We start from the raw sequence: 21,036 nt of genomic DNA, 5'->3' as shown, positions 1-21,036 counted from the left end.
GCCCATATTTTTAACAATGTTTTCATACCTAATGATTTGTAATATTTCCAGAACATAATCTCAACAATTTTAATGATGAAGATCGCGAAGAAAGCCTACAATATCTGAGGAAAATGCGCAGCTAATTGAACACATTTATAATTAAATCTGAACAGATAATTCTACTGAATCACTAGATATTTGTATTTGTGCAAGTTTAATGTCAATACCAAACATCGGAAAAACTAGTTTCTATGTAAAAGAAAACTACAAATCCTATTATACATTTTTTTTCTGTTTAATGCCTTACGTCGTATCGACATTGTGGTCATTAGCAACGAATTCTGGAATAACTTATATTTTGTGGAAGAGTTTGGTTTTGTTAAGGAATTGAATGCTATTTTTAATATGTTTTTCAGGGGTGAAGGCGGTATTCGGGTTTATCTTGTATTTGTGGTGCTAGGGGGAAAGTTTTTGGCAGACGTATAAAAAGTGGTGTACAGTGAGTGGTGTTTCGCAACAGAAGGGAGGGTCCGTTCTCGTTATGATATGTTCATGAGTTAATAACGCTATTTCCGAGCGCTTCAAGTAAGTACCTACGAATCGAAACTTCAAATTGTTACATCTCATTATGAAAAACATCTGACAAAACATGGTTAAGACAATATTTACTTGTTTTTTTCCTGTACAATCTATATATGTAACGTTATATAGGGGATTTCATTCAAAATTATAAAGATATTCCCTCCCCCTTCTTAAAGGGGAAGGGAACGTTTCACGTTTATATACACTCGCCCTCAAAAAAATAGGGACACTTCTTCAAAACGTCATAACTATGGGAGTTTTCAACCTATTTTCGTGAAACTTCGTCAGGAGTAGTTTTGAAGTGTCCTCTGGGTGCGTGCAAAGTTGCATTGGCAAGGGTTGATGAGAAGGGGTTAATTCACCCCCTTAAAGAGGGGTGCGTCGAAAAACGTCACTTCTGAAGGTGCCAGGAATAATGGAAAGGGTTAAAAAAATTAAAAAAAACCTTTAGGGCGACTCTCTTTGATGCCCTCTACACAATGCACCCCTTGAAATCCCTCTCGGACAAACCCACACCCCACAAACCCCCACCCGCTCTAAAATCCACAATTTTTGGACGACGGTCTCGATTTTGGACTCAATGCATTCTTTGGACTTACCTGATCCAGAAAATGCCATTACACATACCGTGCATCCCATAGGCACCCCTTGGGAGGGGGGTGGAACAGTTCTCAAATTTTCAACCCCCTTCGTAAGAGAGCACTTCCACACATCGAAGGGCGATGAAATTCACCATGTTTGTTCTCGATATGTTAAGGATGAATGCCGAAAAGGTCCCGGTTTGAAAACTGACCCCGAACTGAAGGTCAGCCCACGTTAAATTGGAGTCCGGTCTGGTCTGACCACGTTCAGCTGCAGGCCCTCTCTCCACTTCTGAATGCCGGCTCCGTCCGGCCCACTTATTACTCTTTCAAATATACTCCAATTTGACAACGAAAGCGTGATTAAAGAAATCTGATTTTTGGGGGATCTGTTAATAAAGCATTCGCGCATCCGAATCCATCAACGGCGTTGATATGGAGTTACTCGTTCACCCTGCAGATGGGCCTGAATTTGGAAGCGAGTTTTAAAAAAAATCGACATTTTCGTATTTTATTATCATTCACGCGGGAAAAAGACGTCAAAACTGTGTCAGCCTGATGCCCTGGACTGTTGGACATGTAATCCACGCAACGTGACAACGTTCCAGCCCTTACACTTAGGGGTGGACCACCCCTACCTCTACCCCCCCCTCTCTTCAGTTCGGGGTCAGTTTTCGAACCGGGACCTTTTCGGCATTCATCCTTAACATATCGAGAACAAACATAGTGAATTTCATCGCCCTCCGATGTGTGGAAGTGCTCTCTTACGAAGGGGGTTAAAAATTTGAGAACTGTTCCACCCCCCTCCCAAGGGGTGCCTATGGGATGCACGGTATGTGTAATGGCATTTTCTGGATCAGGTAAGTCCAAAGAATGCATTGAGTCCAAAATCGAGACCGTCGTCCAAAAATTGTGGATTTTAGAGCGGGTGGGGGTTTGTGGGGGGTGGGTTTGTCCGAGAGGGATTTCAAGAGGTGCATTGTGTAGAGGGCATCAAAGAGAGTCGCCCTAAAGGTTTTTCTTAATTTTTTTAACCCTTTCCATTATTCCTGGCACCTTCAGAAGTGACGTTTTTCGACGCACCCCTCTTTAAGGGGGTGAATTAACCCCTTCTAATCAACCCTTGCCAATGCAACTTTGCACACACCCAGAGAACACTTCAAAACTACTCCTGACGAAGTTTCACGAAAATAGGTTGAAAACTCCCATTGTTATGACGTTTTGAAGAAGTGTCTCTATTTTTTTGAGGGCGAGTGTAGTTAAAAAAGTCCTTTAGATCCATGCAATTTAAGACCAAGAACTTTAAAATCGATGGTATAGTTTTCGAGATATTGAGCTGTAAAGAGTTATGTGGTCCACCCTATATACATTTAATTAATTGTTTACTACATGTTTAACCTATATGAGTTGAAACGTTTGTAATACAAAAAAACAGTTATTATTTATTGCAATTAAAAATTTGCTGGTTGATCTGTAGCTCAAGTAAGTTTTCAAATTGTTTAGGCATATTTTCAATTAAATCTGTAACGTGCAATAGTGTTTTGAAAAAATACAAATATAATTATATAGATTTTATGTGAAAAAATGAATCAGAAATATAAAATAAAATTTTTTGATACGAATCTACGTTTTGTAGAAAGTGTAATTCTTAGTGTAAGTGTAATCTCGAAGATTCTTGGGATATGCGTTCGATTGAACACAACTGCCTAACATGTCAGTCCGTTATTAATTATTTCTACTTGCGTTTGTAAACTTTAATGGTGGTATGGAACTACCTGTTTTCCATCAATCTTATTATCCCCAATTCAGCTAGAATCAGATAAAACAGATAATAACTTATCACTGTAATATTTACAGACTTCAATACAAGTAGAAATAATGAATAATGGACGGACCAGTTAGCCGAGGCGTCTGCGACGTTGAACGAGTACATATTAGACAAATTATCAAAATCGATCCTCTTGAGAATGAAGCACCGATATACAAAATCGAAAAAAAACGAAAGATAGATAAAATTCTAATCGAAATTAATATTTCGAAGAACGAATGAAAATTAAATAACTGTTCAGTTGTTACTCCCAAGATAAAAAGAAGAGTTTGAATTTCAGAATGAAATATTTCACAGTGAACAAAATAAAATGAACATCTTGACAGTGTGAAGGTAGCGAAGCGTTTTTTATTATGTTGATTTTCTTCATTGTATATTATTTGAATAAAATGTTGACCGTCCCTGCCTTACATCACTTTAAACGCAAGGCTAGTTTAAGATTGATGGGATTCTAGAAGTTTAATCATTGTTGATGCCACTTCTAAAGTTAGTCTAATTAACGTAAATGAAAATATTCAAATTTGATAAAAAAGGGTTGTTTATTATCGAAGTAATTAATTGGATTTCATAATTAAAAGAAATGTATTTTATATTCCATTTAAAAATATATTTATTTATTTAATTTTAAGTTTCACAAAGTATGCAATTTAAAATTACCGTTTTTTCTATTTCGTTAGAAAATCTGACATAATATTACTCAATGATAAGCTCTTAAGTTTGTCATTTTCTATTTGAATATACAATACTCAAAACAGAGAGTTCATTGTAAAGCATACCAGAAGTCCTAGTTATGTTCTATTATTTTGAGATTACTGAATGATTATTCAAACAACTGAACAAATCGTTGTCGTTAAACTGAAAAAAAAACATATTATCATAGCTGGTATACTATTTGTATAAATACTCACCAGTTTTAGATATAATTGCTTAAAAGTATGACAAATCCAGTGAAAAGTACGAAATAATTTCTAGCTAGTCTTTATAAATACTCACCAGCTCTAGGAATTGAAGAAAATATGACCTGGATGCACTCCTCCGGGGTTCGTCATGGACGCCTTGAAGGTCGCCTGTGTTTGGCGGTCCTACTCGTCCTTCTCCATCCTTTGGACCTCGTCGTCCTTTTGCTGTTGCTGGATTTGTCCCACGATCTTCGACTGTAGGTTAGCAAACAGCTCCTGCAGGGAAGCTTTGCCCGACGATCCAGGGGAAGACTCTGTGGAGGCCGTGGAAGCGCGCGTGGACATGCCACATCGAATAGTCATCCCACTTCTGACACCAATGTTACGTTTACAACGCTTTACTAAACGACAAAGGTAACTGAACAAATATAATTGATTATAATCTGTAAACACGGAAACAATATCTCGATATGTCTGCTCGCAATGGCGTCTCAATCAGACTGACAGCTTGACAGGCGATCGATCCAATCGTCTTCTTTTCGCTGTCCTTTTGTTCTGGTCGCGAGAACAAGCAGGCCTTGGATTCATCCATAGGGTGCTCGCAACAATATAATTGCTTATTAAAAGCATATATATAAAATAATTTCTATTTAAACTGCATTATTACTCACCAGCTCTTGATGAGTTTGATTAAATTATTAAATACCACATATTAAATACAATGTAACCTCTTCGGAAACAGCGCAAAATTAAAACTTTTTAATTCCGATTTGGGTTAGTTTTTAGTGGGGACGGCAATATTGAATGCTGTTAATGTATAGATGTCCGTATACTATCTACACGGAAATACTGTCTGAGTGGGTCTGGGGCATTTTAATTTTGCGGAGGCTGGAGGTGACGATATTAATCACTGCTAATATATATACTTTCTATATGAAAATACTGTCTCAGAATGTTTGGGATAGTATTTGGCGGGGGCGGCGATATTGAATAGTATTAATGTATACGATGTCTAAAGCGGATATAATAATAGCAATATTTTTTGTTCCTCCGACAGAAAGTAATGAACTATGTTTGGTAATTTTGAATATAGGAAATTTCAAATTTTTCGCCGTCTTCGAAAAGGTTGCATTGTATTTAACACACTGTATGCAATAATTTATTTAAATTCATCAAGACCTGCTGAGTAATAATGCAGTTTAAATAATGCATTTTTAATGTTTTTCGAAGTCGGTTATATTATTTTTTAGAAAAATTAATTTATTATATTATAGATGCTTTCATAAATGCATAAACATCTGCAGTCTAGTAATGTATGACAACAGGTTACATTGATGTATTTATGATGTTTTGAATAATTCATAATGATCTTTGAAACATGCTTTCCCTTTAATATCAGTTTCGTAAAACCATGCTTCTTACGAATCTAGCCAGATAGTCTTTCTTAAGATTCCAGTTATGCCCGTGAAAGGGATACAGCTATCGATGTATGTTGTTTCTTACATATGTTACTTCTTTAGCTACTTTATCAGCTAACTAATTCCCTGTGACGTCCTGGTGTTTTGGGATCCAAGCGAAGTTTATATACTACTATTACCTTGTTGACGAGTGATCTTTAAATTCTATCAGTCTTTTTTTACTTACAATTATAACAATTGAGTTATATCTAATCGCCTAAATTCATATTTAATTTTTCGTAGAAACAGTTATTATAAAAGAAGGCGATCGGTGAAACTTGCCAACCTCGGTTGTTCAACGTTGGAGGGCCTTCACCAGGAAACTATCGCAGTGGTGTTGAAACTATTCTTGGCGCGGCTGGTGCTTGTAAACAGAAGATTTTATTGCGCGACTAGCCCACGCAGAATTTGATGGATCTCGGAAACATTCCGGTCGCTTGACGATCGATTCCGTGGCGCGTCGATGAAAAATGAAGTACGCCCCGTTGAACAATAACCAGTCTACCGGTCGAGTGACCAGCTGCTGCTCGCCCATGGTGCCCAGCGATTATTATTGGAGCTGATTTATCGTGTTGATTCTGCACAGCCAGAATTTCATAGTTTCCTAGGATCGAGCCGCGAACTGCGATTCCGGGATCCGCTACGAGAACATGGTTTTGGACGTTCAAGGATGATTACTAGACTGCGGATGTTTATTCATTTGTGACTAGTCGGAATATGGTAAAATGTACGAGAATGTGAACAAATGCAATAAAAGAAAAAAGAAATATACATGTCGAATTAAGTAACCTCCTCCTTTTCGAAGTCGGTTATACTTTTTTATCGTTACGTTATTATGCGGTACGTTATCAAACGTTTTCCAAAGGCTTCAGGTCGCTGGAATACCGTTGGCGTCGGAAAAAATTTTTGAGATATGGCGTTTTTTTTAAAGAATATTTATTTATTTAACCCGCGGGAATGATAACTCAACAACTAATTTACCGCTCGTTTTCAACTTCGTATGTTTACTTTATTTCAAAGCCTTGTTTTTTATTGTAAAAAGCTGCACAAAAAGAGGTGAAAATTGATACTTTTTCTTTAAACATTCGAAAAGAATTCAAGATTAAAGCTTTTTTGGCAACAGTTTGGTTCATATTTTTAAAAAACATGTTAATAATGTAGTCAAAAAATTTGAAGCAACAGAAGTACATTTTATCACTAGGTAGAATTAGCCTCTATCGTAATATTTTTTAATAAAAATTGTGGTGGAAGTATCAATTGTCAATAATTGAGTAATTCTGGTGTTAAATAAATAAATTTACAAATAAATATTTAGTAAATTATCGTTTAATTATCGATTTATAAACTTTATGCCGTAGATTTTTGGATAAGCATATATAGTCGAGATTATTAAACTGCATAGGCTAGCGAGCCTTAGACATTTTCCGACAGACACGAAAAGAGATCTAGAAATGTATTCTACACTTACCAAGTACATAATATCTTATAAAAGTTATTTATCTGCCCATTAGTTTGGTAAATATGCATATAAAGACGCAGTTCCTATTAAGAAAGTAGGAAGTCTCAGAAAACCGATCGAATTTCTACTTTCTCATTAGTGTACTTCGTCTCACCATCTGCCAAGTGTTATGTTCGGCCATCGTTCCAAATACCAAACGCTCCATCTATTTCTTCCTGGCAGACCGTACACAGATCAGCAATATTTTTATCTGGTCATTCACAGTCCCTTTTTAAAATTGAATTTCACTCGTCTAATCGTAAGCAACCAATAAAATTCACGATTGGTGGTTTACATTTATTAAACATTTCGTATGGAAACGGACACATGAGTCGAAGAGAGGAAGAATTTAGTAATGGTGGCTCTTATCAAAATATGTATCAACGATACTCGTAGGTTTCTGAAAGAAAAAAAACAAGTGAAACCCCTGTCCCTTTTTTTTAATCCGGCCAGAGCAGTGTTTTAAAATCCATCTATTACCAGGTAGCGAATTAGAATCATTAGACAGTTATTAACAGTTTGGTAAAGGCTTTTAGTTTTTTTTATTATAGTTTTCGGAGACGATAATGCAATCATTATTGTATTTACGAGAACACAATAAAATTGCTGACGAATAATGGTAATGTTTGTAACAAAACTGAAATTTTCAAACGTACATCATAATGTCAATAAATGTTATTAAAACAATTTATTAAAATGTTATTGAATGAGACTTTCTGTTTTCTGTTACATTGACCTACACTGTTTTATTCCATGAGAATGATATAAGTATGAAATATTAAATTACGCGCCTTATTGTATTACAGATTACTTACAATTAGGGGCATGCTAGGCTGTCACCTACTGAAAGAATACATAATATTTTATTGTTCCTGTTTCGTTTTTCGTGTGTGTGCTACGTGCGATATATGTAAAACTTGTCTCTTTAATTTGCTCATGTATTCTTTCATAGTTATAAATTTTTGTTTCTTATCGACATTGTAATTTGATTTCTTTTAAATTTATGTATATATACAATTTAATAAAAAGAATTTGTAGACTGACAATTTATTGATTCAAGATCCAACCACGTTTTCCTAACCTCAAAAATGAACTTTAAAATGAAATCAATTATTTAAAGTTTGTAAATGATATTGTTCATATTTTACAAGCTGTTCCACTTTTTTATAGTACATTGTAGGTCAATAATACTAGCCAGAATTCTGTATTATAAGGTAAAGCGTAATCAAAGCATTTACGGTAAATGATTTGTCTTAAATGCCATGTTATTCTATATAAGGACAAAATTAGCATTTTTAAAACAGATTTCTTGAACGAGTAAAATAAATTTACGAACCAAGGAGTGAAGATATTTTCAAAATGTTCCAAAAGTATCGATAAATTCGATTTTTAAAACGACTCGATAAGAATAATAAATCATTCTGTAGTGAAATGAAAATTTGTTGGTGTCTGTTTTCCTTCAGCGTTACGAATTCTCTCGTCCGGTGAAGTTATTCGGGGCCCTGTCGATGGAAATGCGGTGGGAGGTCCGTGGATTCGTCTGGCGTTGTTCATGCGTTTCACGGGCCCCTCATTTATTTCGGCCAAACCAATGAGCAAATCATGTCACGGCCTGTTATATGCGAGCTCGCCGCGGAAATGACGTCGCAGCTTTTTGGCAATTCCCAAGGAACTACGCGGAATATCACTTCCTTCCTTCGTAGGACATGAAGGGGTACGAGAATGATGTACATTTTTCAAAAATTACGTAACGTAAAATACCCAGTACTCGAACACCCCAAGACTGGACAAATTCTTGATCAATTTTGTTGTACTAGTATTGTATTTGAAAATTTTTCCCGTAAGTATAAATAATAATTGCATTTAAACATTAATTAATGCTTTTGCAAGTGACAGCTATAGATATTTGTAACTTTGAAAATAAAATTATAATAATTTTTTCAATATAAATGATCTCAGGTCCATAATTGAAAGCTTTTATAGTTTTCAGCATTTTTTACAAGATTTTTAAACTAAATATAATTCTTTTTTTCATTTTACACGGATTTTGAATACCATGAGACGTTTCTCAAATTTTACTCTAGGAAACATATTTCTTTCACACGAATTTTTGAGCATGCTTATCAAAGCATAGTAACTTTACATTACCCTCGTTTTGTAGGGTCTGGAGTAGAAAGAATGATCGAAAAGAAATCAGAAGTCGGCAGTTTGTATATACAGGGTGTCCCAGCATCGGTGGTACAACCGAGGTAGGGGTGATTCCATATAAAAAAAACAAATCGAAAATAAAGAATAAAATTTGTTCATTTGAAGTTTCGTTCTCGAGAAAATCGGTTTTGAATATTCAGCGAGTACGCGTACATGTGACTATTGTTTAGATGGATGGATCCCGATACAAGTCATATGTATGTTTATACACATGACACTTATAAGTAGTACTTATATCATTAGTATCAAGATGATGCGATGTATTACTCATTTCTGTCTACGGATTTAGAGTGAATTTAAAGTCTGTAGTCGAGATCCATCTATCTAGGGCCTAGATTCTAGGCGATAGTTAAGTGTACCCGTACTTGCTTAATATTCAAAATCGATTTTCTCGAAACCGAAACTTCGAATGAAAAAATTTTATTCCTTACTTTCGATTTGTTTTTTCATGTAGAATGGCTCCTTCTCGGTTGTACTACCGATGCTGGATATACCGAACCTGTATAATATATGCAAGGAAATCGAACCTTTCCGTGGGAACGTCGAGACAGAGATACAGGATACACTTTGATTGAAATTCGCCACCCATTTTTTGAATATTTCCACACGGATCACAGCAGAGAGCCACAAATCACGAGTTTAGAGAAACTTCGGAGTTTCCCTCGGAAGGAATATTTTAGCTTGTAGAGAAAGGGGTCGCCTACCCTCGATATCCAAGGGTGGAAAGTGAAAGTTGGCCACGGTTTATCTTAACCAAGGAAACATCTCTCACTGAAACAAAAGATCAATTTTACGACATTTTAAATGAACATATGCTTTTCTGTATTAACTGAAACTTAATAAATTACATGTATCATCCAATTTATAATACACGAACGATCGGTTCCTTACAATACTGTGTAAATTGAAATCATGGATTTTTGTATGAAAACAAATCTAAATTGAATTTGAAAAAGTACGGGTTATTTAATTAAATTTAATTATTTCAACGTAAAATATAAGTTAAGTATAAATGAAAAACAAAAAAATGTTAGTCCATTCATGAAATAACGAATTTATAAAGTTATACCGTTTTATAAGATATTTAATTGTTTCATATTTGGTACGACCGATTTCATATCGGTATATTTCAGTTTGTTTATAAAAGCGTTGTTTGTTTGTTTGGAGTATCTTTTGATTTACTGCTCCTTGCTTGACGTGTTACATTGATATAGTAAAAACGAGTCTGCTTATATGTTTCTCGTTTTCAAATAAATACCATTCAGGTAATTAATATAAAGTGTACAGATTATTTATAAAGTTAAATAAGATTATAAACTTAAATAAGATACTCAATGTATCATTTGACCTTTGCGGCTGTAATGCTGGCTAAATCTCGAAGTATCCACTATTTTATAATTTTAGATATATCTTCTTTTTTCACTTATTCTCTTCTTTAACATCAAAATTAAGTAAATTATAAAAATATTACAAAAAACTGTAATTATTTATCACTAGCCACTAAGTATAAAGTTTTAAAAATGTCCGATTAAAAAAAGTACGACGATTCGCACCTTTTTACTACTTAACAGGCGAAAGATACAAATAAAAATCTGAAAAAATATGTGTGGAGCATACATTCTTGTTCTTGACAGTTTTTATTTCTAGAAATCTGTTATTAAAAGCGAAAACGTATTAATAAAGTATTGTGTAAATCGGATATTAGATGTATTGTAAACGGATTCAATATGAGCAAGCATTGGATCGTTCGCTTCAGTAACGTAGGGAACTATGTGATTATAAATATTTATAGAATAAAAAGATTGTCGTCAAAATGTAGACTAATTTATTCTACCTTATTTATTTCTACGTTATGTATTTCTTATACTATAAGCAACGCACATGGCACTCTGTAACTCTCACTCTCTCCTAGATTGCTCTTTCGCCATTGTCCTTACATCTACACAACGTATACAAATACATGTATTTCACGTGTCTCGATCCACACAATACAAATGCACTTACATACCCAATTTCAAAACATAAATACCCGCATATATTCAATATGTTCTTCAGTGTTTTCGAACAGAATTAACAAGCATCTGATTAATTTGAATGTTATGCTTTAGTGTGTATCTCGCGGGTAGATCGATAACGGTAGAATGTAACAAATCTCTTTGGCTACTTGTTCCTCAATTTCATAAAAATAAAATTTATCTAATTTTTCATTTTCTGTGTTGTTAATTTTCCAAAGGCCATATTTCCCATTATCTCGAAATTTTCAAAATTGATAATGCTTCAACTGCGTGAACTTTTTAGTTGATTAAGTTGTAATATCTCGACTTAGAACGTAATTTATTTCCTAGTGTTAGAATATGTTACAAATTCTCAGTATACTGCTGGGGATAATATAGAGCATTGCTTCTCATCGTGAGCAATATCATCCCCAGGTGGGCGATTAACACCTCGAAATGGGTGATTATTCTGACTATCTGCTTCTGCGGGGCGATGGTCACTTTATGTAGGCGCATCATAAGTAACAAATATATTATCTAATACATTTCAGTTGATATGTATAAAAACTAAAGTTTTAATTATGGCATTTCCAACTTCACATTTTTTTGACAGGACTTCAGTACTATTTTCCAAATATTGACTAACAAGTAGCAAAGAAGTAGCCTAACATTTGCAAACATCACCAACCTCAATATTCTCATGAAAGCTTTAAATTAGATGTAATTTATAGTTTCTATGTTACGTTAAAATTATAGTAAATATTTTATTCTTTTAATTGTTAAGTGAAAATGACAAGTAATAAATATTATTTTACTTTCGTTGCTTTCACATTTCTTTATTTACGTTTTACTAACGCCTAACTTAAACCAAACGTACATTTTTGAGGCCATTATTATAAAATTTTAAGCTCTTAAAAATTAAGGGGGGTGTTCGAAAATTCGAACATCATGAAATCATCTGTCATTATATGTGGAAGGTTCCATCTCGATCGGTTAACTACTTGCCGAGTTACATCAAAGAATAGGAATTTTGCAATAACAATAGTTATAAACAATAAAACAATTCATAATTTTTTGCAAATGTGATCATCGCGAAAACCTGTCCGGTGGCAAAATGTAAGGGGTTTCATCGATATCAGGTCAAACATACTTGAAATAGTATTCTTTTCGCGATAAAAGTGATATAAACTGGTAAAATATAAAACAAGGCCAACTATTTTTTTATGGGTCAAAGTGGCAGTGATACTCTACCAGATGCAAGTTTCAATCCGATTGGTCCATCCGTCTCGGAGTAAAAAGCAGTACAAAATTTTTTGATTTATTAAAAAGAAAAGGGTAAAAAGTCGCAAAATGTCTTGATAAGGGGACCAAGTGAGAGACATGCTCTACAAGATGCAAAAGGTTGCACTCTGAATGGTCCAGCCATCTCGGCGTAATCGGCAACCAGACATAACAAAAAATACATATCGAATTGAGTAATCTGCTCCTTTTCGAAGTCGATTAAAACATTAAATGTATCAAGAATGAAGGCTTACCTAAGAAGGGCAACAACACTCTTAAACACAAATACCTCCTTATTTGAATTGCTATTGCAATCTTGTATCTTGCAATTATGTTTCAAGTTCCAGGAGAGAAAAAATGCGAATTTTTTCGGATGGCAGTTATTTCGTGAGATTTGACGTGGAACGACGGCGCGGCGCGGCTCAGCGCTGCGCTCGAAAACAAACTTGTATAATGGTAAACCGAAGAACAAATGTCAGAGTTATCTCGATTCCCGGTACAACCGTGGGCGGTTTTGAAATCGATGCGCCTGAACGATCATTTCGAGGACTGATCATCGCGTTAAATCCTGATTCGCCCGGAGGCACGGGGGAGTAATCAGAGCGGTGGAGCAGTTAAATGGCATCGCAACCGCGACCGAATTGTTAGCACGTGGAACATGCAAACGGCCACGTTGCTACGGGCCACGAAATCCGTTTGCAAGAGTCTGCGAGTCTGGTATTACGCACATTTTCGTGGACGCTGTCGCGTGCGCGCGCGCCACCCAAACCGGACTGCAATTTATCTCCCTGCGTTGTAGAGCTGTCCGAGACTCGGAAAAACCAAGCAGAGATTTTCTCGACTCCTATATTCAAGCCCAGCCGAGTACTCTAGTACCTTCAGTACCTTCAGATACTCGGTACCTTCAAATAATTCGAATGCAATTCACTAGTTCAATTTCTTTCTAGCCTTATGATATTACCGAGATACTCCAATGTATTAAAATTAAATTAGCTTCCTCCTTCCGAACAAAAAATATGACCTGAAATTATTGCTATCATTATATCTACTTTAGACATCATATACATTACCACTATTCAATATTCCCGAACTCCACCATATATTATCACAATCCTACTCAGGCAGTATTTCAATGGAGAAAGTATATACGTTAGCAGTATTCAATATTGCCGCTGCCCCCCCCCCACAAAGAAAAATTATTGTCATCATTATATCCGCTATAGACATCGTATACCTTAAGACTCTTCAATATTGCCACTCCCGTCAAATACTATCCCAAACCTTCTCAGACAGTATTTTCATAGAGAGAGTATATACATTAGCAGTAATCAATATCGTCACCTCCAGCATCCCCACAATTAAAATGCTCCAAACCTACTCAGACAGTATTTCTGTGTAGATAGTATATACATTAATTGTATGCAATATTGGGCCCCCCCCCCCCCCCATCGCCAAAACAAATACATCAAACCCTCTCAGACAGTATTTTCACGTTGTAATGTATACATATATACATTAACAGCACTCAATATTGTCGCCCCGACTCAAGCAGGAATTACAAATTTTTAATTTTGCGCCGCATCCGAAGAGGTTATTTAATATAATTTAATGTAAAGGAAATAGAAATTGAATCTATTATTTAATATAATTTAATATAAAGGAAATAGAAATTATTTCATACTTTTGAGTGCAGAATTAATATTTTTCGAAGTCCGTTATATTTTTTTTCCGAAAATTATTTTATCTTTAAGACAACAATAACAAGATCAGACAACTGCGAGATCTCAGAAAAAAGGTCCTTCAAGTTTTTAACATTTGTTTTTGAAACTAAACGTCTTACGAAAAATTTATAAATAAAAACTACATCTCCTAGAATTTCCAGCAAAAATCTTCATGCAATCAACGGGTTAGATACCTCTCCCTGTACAGACTTAAAGGGTTAAATCCATTCAGGATTTTCAAAAAATTGATTGGTTTTTGCATTTTCTTAAAGTATGATATTTTGAAAATATTTTTGCAAATTTCAAGTTATGCCGATGAATAGTTTTCGAGATATCCTAAAATTACTGAAAGGCTCTCTGACTTTCGATAGGAGGTCCGGTTTCGACCGACGTATTTGTGAGCCTTGCAATCTATTGTAATGTATTTACAACAGATTAGACTATTTTCTTTTGTGTTTATTAGAAATAATTTATAGAATTGGCTACGGAAATCAGTAAACGTAATTAAAAACGACACATCAGAAACGCTTTATTCCGTGTATACAGACTAATACAGACTGACTATGTTTAGTTTCTGTTGGGTCTCGCGCTTTCAAATTTTAACGCCAAGCGGTACATATATCTTACCTAGCTTTAATGACATTTGCACGTTTTGTACATTTTGAGCACGCAGGTAACGGGCCTTACAGCCCCATAAAATTTAAGAAATTAGAATTGCAACGTGAACGGAACGCTATCGGTATATCTTTGGTAATTGAACTGAGAAGCCGACTTAGCCGACACTTCTGCATTTATAAAATATTATTTTGAAAAATTTATGATGTCTTCTGCTAAAGGTTCAAGAACACTTCGGAGTTCACAAGGTGTTCGTAAATCGGGTATTTTTAAAGGAAAAGTGTTTTCAATCCGCAAAGAGCGGAATGTGACGATAGTATTGAAAGTACATCATTTTAAAAATTCAAACGAAACATAGAAGACAATAGTATTGAATTTAGAATTATTAACTTTATTTCGAAATTATACAAATTGCTGCATATATTGCTGCATGTATATTTAGCGAGACTACACATGCATTACTAAATTATTATTATTATTATTATTATTATTATTATTATTATTATTATTATTATTATTATTATTATTATTATTAATTATAGTAATTATTATTAATGCACTCAATGTAAATAGTCGATCTAATGACCATCGTTACGCTCGAAAAATTGATTTTGAGCGAGTCAAAGTGACAGCCAAACGAGCTAATATGAACACTCGGGAAGGCAGAATGCTTCGTAGACAGCATCAAATCGATGTTTTGGAAGCTTCTCCAGAATTAGACGACTCAGTGTAAGTGATTAAATAACTAGTGTTTCTTAACATAAACCAAGTGTAAAACTTTAAACCTGTTTTTCACGAAACTATGTTTTCATAATCGGTGACCACAGTAATTAAAAACCCACTTGGTTTTAATGAAAACTCGAATTTTTAAAAACATGCTCATTTATCCTTAAAAATGCATAAATAAACGAACAGAGGCTGCCATTTTGTTAATTTAAAAAAAAAGAAAAAGCTACGATTGAGTACTAGATTAACTATCAAACTAATGATTTTTTTTGTTGCATTGATATTAGTTAAACCAGTAAAAAGTTATGATGGTCACCGCAAAACACTACATATGGAACAGGGTACATCGAATATGGCAATAACTTTGGTAACAATAAATATTTTGTTTTAAATTTTTATCGAATAAAGCTAAAACATTGTATAATAACTTAGTATTATGTGTTTTATAAAATATATTAAACTACTGTAAAGAAAAATTAAGAAGAATAATTAACATCTAAGTTAAGTTTAACTTACCGACAAGTACTAACAGTTTGCGTTAATTTCCAGACGTCAGCGTCACACTTATAATTCATGAGTTTCTTAGCTGTTCAGTTTCATCAGTCCTTTGCTCCTTTGTTCCGTTTCCCCGATATTCAAAATATAAAATTTCTCGTAGCAACGTCGAAAAACCACTTCCCCTTCTTAACCATGTAATTTCACCGGTTAACCCGATCAATTTCCCCTCATCAAACGTGACCATACAGGGTGGGATGTTTGGTAAGAACATCAAACAGCGTCGACGCGCCGGTCGAATGCAGGCCGAACATTAACAACTATTTTTACTGACGGTGTACAGAGAGCATTCCAAAATACAGTCGGTGCTGTTTGCATCCGTGGAGATGTGTTCCGGGGCCGCATTGATAACGGTTTAACGTAGAGGAATGGAGTCGGACCAATGAGGGATCGAAGGGGAGAGGCAAGCAAGCACGTGGTTCGCAAGCTTTGTAAACGATAGCCGGCCAATCAATCGGCATCGTCAAATTATAGCAGCCGATCTGATTAGATTTCCAGTTGTTGGCGCTATTTGATGCTAGTCGACTTGGGTGGTTGCGTCTAATTATTCTCGCATGCACACTCGTGGAATCCGGGGTTACGTACTCTCATGCAATTAAATCAATCGTGCAGTTCTGCTTGGGGTGTACTCGACGCTGTGATCTCAGCCACTATGGTTCTAGAAAATATTCATTTGTAAAAACTTTGTGATTCTTCTGTTCGCGTAACTACAAGAAAATTACCCTCGCTAGGGTACAGATTAGGAATGTGAGGTGACAACTGTAACGATTTTTGTTTGTTCTTGGTTATAACATCTTTACTAAAGTAACAGGCAAAAATAACTATTATAACCAACGGAGAAAGCATGTGTACAAAAAATGTTACTTTCATTCACGAGAAACATTTCTAAAGGAATATTTAACCTTTGTAACAAGGCAACAAATAAATATATTTCATCATCGTATTCACATTTTCGCGAAGATTACCGAAATCGGCGAACTGTTAAGATGCTCTATCTGAGGGTACAGTTTCATTAGAATCTGAGATTGTCAGTCGGAGGTGTTCCATATTAATCGCAGATCTCGTAAAGGCTGACTGATAAGAGTGCGGTGGCACCTCCTGTCCTCGTCACTAGAGGGACATCGCGCGTTTCTCATATGTTCTTGGTCTTCCCTAACATTCATACATGTACTGTCGCTGGAAGGGATCTTGTGAGGTCGTAAACCGAAACAGCAGTTATTGCTTTATTGGCACAGGTAACTGATCCCTAGGACGACAGGGATGTCGCGACTCTAAGGATACATGCCCACGTTGCACCTTGGGGCCTCAAGACTAAATATGTTTCGTTACGAGTACCTGGGGCTTTTCCAAACTGGAAATACCAAAAACTCTTGACGATAATTGGTTGAAACAAAAAAGTTTTACGGTAATCGATTCATCCATTATAGAATTATGTTCGAACATACATAAGAAGAATAAAGTTATTGAAATATGAACCTCCTAATTCTGATATCGTACGGTCCTGAACGAAAAGTCTAGATCTATCCTTGTTTAAAAAGGTGTCGAATTACTAATTGCGGTTGACTTAAGTTGTAAAGATCGATTTTCGACCGATTTTACGACCTCACAAGATCCCTACCAGCAAGTATACAGGGTGATCCGCTCGCTAGTAGACACAATTGACAACCACAACGATAGCCGACCGTCATTGTAGACTTTATGACGGTGACCCTCGCAGCGAAAGCGACTGTATGGGTGAAAATGGGTGTGCTGAGCAGAAACGTCATCGGAACACACATTTTCACCTATGCAGCCGCTTTCGCTGCGGAGGTCACCGTCATAAAGTTTACAATGACGGTCGGCTATTGTGGTTGTCCATTGTGTCTACTAGCGAGCCAATCATCCTGTATACGACATTCCCGACCGACCTCCAAACATCCCAGCGTCTTAGGCACGGGTCTGCCAGGTAGCCTTACTGCCAAGTCCACTAGCAGGCCCGACTCATTGAGTCATTGATCATGAACATTTCCTTCTTTTCTCCCCTCTCTCGCTCTCCCTTCATAGAACCGCACCTAATAGCATTTATGGTTGGCCAACGGTTTCCAATATTTGGGAATCAGTTGGGATATAGTTAGTGCTTTTGCCTACAAATGCCCAAATAAGGGCCTACGTTAAAAGAATTATAACAATTTCCCTACAAATACCCAATGTTGGGCTAACAATTACTATAGTTGATTAATTAACAAGAAACTTGCAACAATAATACTACGTTGGACCAACCAAAGCACGCCAACGCTTGAACGTTGTCCTTAGACGTTGTGGAAATCTTGTTACAAACAAGAACCTGTTGTTATATTCTAAAATGAGTTCTTTCTATTCTTATTCATGAATAATACTTGTGGTTTTCTATCGTTGGGCCATAGTTGGCCTACTGAAGTTTTGTTATGTACAGTATATTGAACTTTATTAACTGATTATTCATCAAATTTATCTACTTTAATTTCAGAAAGCAAAAATGAAAACAAATGAAAAGCTTTGTTCCCGGTACAACGACGGGACGAGTCTTTCGACTCGTTTCTTTTAATTTTTAATCGATGTGATGCTGGGCGGGCACCGTTGTCACCAGACAGTTCATTTTTGTTATCCATTGCTTTATTTTATGTTACGCATTGACATTTACAATAAAGCACAAATAATGATTGAAAATGACGTGCGTGAAGCCAGCCAAAGCCAGAGAATTACAAATATAATTCGCAACGCGAATGTTTTATTTTTCGAGTTAAAGGTGAAATGAATGTTTGTTATATGTATATTGTGTGCAGTTGCATGGCGTCTTGTAGTCCGTTTGGTGATCCGTTCTAATGTAAAGCAGGTAAGTAGTAATTTAATATGGAAAGTGAAAAATCCGTTCGTACAGCAGTAATGCGTATTGTTTTATTGCGTTCTATTTAATATACATTTTTAGTTCATGTAAATTTTTGTTCTTAACAACGACGGTTATAAAACAAAAAACTGATCGACGAAGGCGACGGTAGAAAGCGACGAGGCACTAATGCAGTTGAACGCGTGCATTTATCACGATTAGACGCGCTTCGTATATAATATTTTTTCTATTTTATTTTTACATAATGTACAAAGTAATTGAATTTGAAGCAACTCAAGATGGCGACAATGGAAGTGTTGGTATTGTACGATCGGAGTGGTTTACATGTTTAAAAAAAGAATACATGTGCCCTCCATATAAATTAATGGCAAAATTTAATAAAGCTTTACAAGGGGGGATAATGCCCGATGAAAATTGGGTATTATCATTCTGAAAGCTATTTTATTGAAGTGTAGTAAAGCTAATTGTCTGCCTAGTGTTGGTTTATTGTAGCTAGTCAAGAGTTGGCCCTACGGAAAGAAATTTTCAGTTGGCCCTTTATATTGAAAGTAACGTGGGGCCTACATTGGATGTGATCGTTGGCTCAGTTGAAGAAAAGGGCGACAATCTTAACCATTGGCCAACCGATATCACGTCAATGGCCCATCAAAATGCCAACAATAATTGCTACTAGGGGCCACCACAAGAGAAGTACGCGAACTATAACTCAAGTTTTTGAATAAAACTTATTGTTAGCAGAGACGAAGATTGTCATCGAAGTAGTGTAATCTCGTGAAAATTAAAGGCGATTTCGGCTGCTAGACGTTGTTACATTTGTAAGTCTGACAACGTTCAAACTTAGCCGCGCGTAACGCTGACGTCTCATGGCTGACAAGCGAGCGCCGGCAGAAAGATGCTCGTTTCCAACATCGCATGGATACGGGGGTAATGACGGAGTAACGATGCTAAATATGTCATAGTTGTACACGTGATAACGTTATTTAAGATTAGCATTAATAATTGATTATACCGACAAGTGTTGATTCAGGTATAATCATTAGTATTAGTAGATGATAAGTCTCTGTTGTATGAAGCTGTGTATATATTTGCATTTTATAATTACAGTATTGTCGCACTGCAACAACACGTGTCGTCTGGTTTACATAACCTTCTTCCTTTTTAAACAATTTTATAAATTTCTGAATCCGAAACTTATACATTTAAAAGAATTTTTTTGCTTTTCAGTAGATGGACTAACCTGCAGGTTCTGTGCAAGATACGCACTTATGAAATGTAGCTGAAGTAATCGCAGCCAAATTCTTTATTTCGAGTATTGATTTACAAGTTCACTAATGTGTAATTAGTAGACTGCGGATCTTTATGCATTTATAATATGTCGAAATATACAAAATATATGCAAGATGTATGCAAGGTATATGTTAAATATAAGTATAAGGAATGTATGTATGGATCTTTAAAATAATTATATAATAACTACTTATTATTACTACATAATTATTTAATAACTATTTTTTATGGTTTTATTTATTATAATTTAAATTACAATATACAACAATAGTTTTTTCAATATTTTCGATTGCAAATTAATGCCTCTTATCTATTAAAATTAATTTATATGCCGGAAAAGAGCGTTCTACATCACATGATGTTATAGGGGCATATTTAAATTTACTCCAATGATGTGGCAGAACCTCTCGTGGTTCTTCAATGTGTTCACCCTTTAAAATCTTGCTTATTTTGAGTAATATAGTAAAGTGTACGTTTCGTTTTAATACTGATTCCATTTTATCTATAACTTTTTCTCTATAATCGCCGGGTATAATTTTTAAATTTTCTGTAACTGTAGTTACCAAATCTATAGATTCTGTTAGAGGTAATCCTATTGTTACCAATTTCTTTATGGCCTCAGGTAACATTGGGAAATGGCTCTGAATAAATGTTAAATTTTACTGATTAACTTGGACAATGGAGATTAACTGCGGCATGACTCCGTCTGTTTACACATCACATCATCGACCTTGTTTTGTCTCTCACTGTATGTCAATACAGTACTTACCAAATCGAAATTAGAACACGTTGTCGATCGTAGCTGATCAATCTTTTAGGCACATCTATCTTATTTATTCTGGCGGACCATTAAATAATCGGATTTGCATTTATGCAAAAAATATGCAACATATGCTATATGCAAAATATGCAAAATAAAAAATATATTTTTGGAATCATCTAATTATGACATAAATTTC

The 21,036-nt window shown here is 35.3% G+C and overlaps 1 long non-coding RNA gene across 1 annotated transcript; it reads left to right on the top strand.

Moving 5' to 3' along the window:
* The first annotated feature begins 405 nt into the window (after window positions 1-405).
* On the top strand, window positions 406-6,010 carry LOC128885091 (uncharacterized). Its single transcript, XR_008459544.1, has 3 exons — window positions 406-567; window positions 3,970-4,286; window positions 5,573-6,010. It is a non-coding gene; the product is annotated as an uncharacterized LOC128885091 (long non-coding RNA).
* Window positions 6,011-21,036: the final 15,026 nt, after the last annotated feature.

The sequence above is a fragment of the Hylaeus volcanicus genome, chromosome 2, assembly GCF_026283585.1.
Source record: "Hylaeus volcanicus isolate JK05 chromosome 2, UHH_iyHylVolc1.0_haploid, whole genome shotgun sequence".
Taxonomy (NCBI): domain Eukaryota; kingdom Metazoa; phylum Arthropoda; class Insecta; order Hymenoptera; family Colletidae; genus Hylaeus; species Hylaeus volcanicus.
Note: the sequence above shows the minus strand (reverse complement) of the source record. Positions and strands in the feature narration are given on the sequence as shown.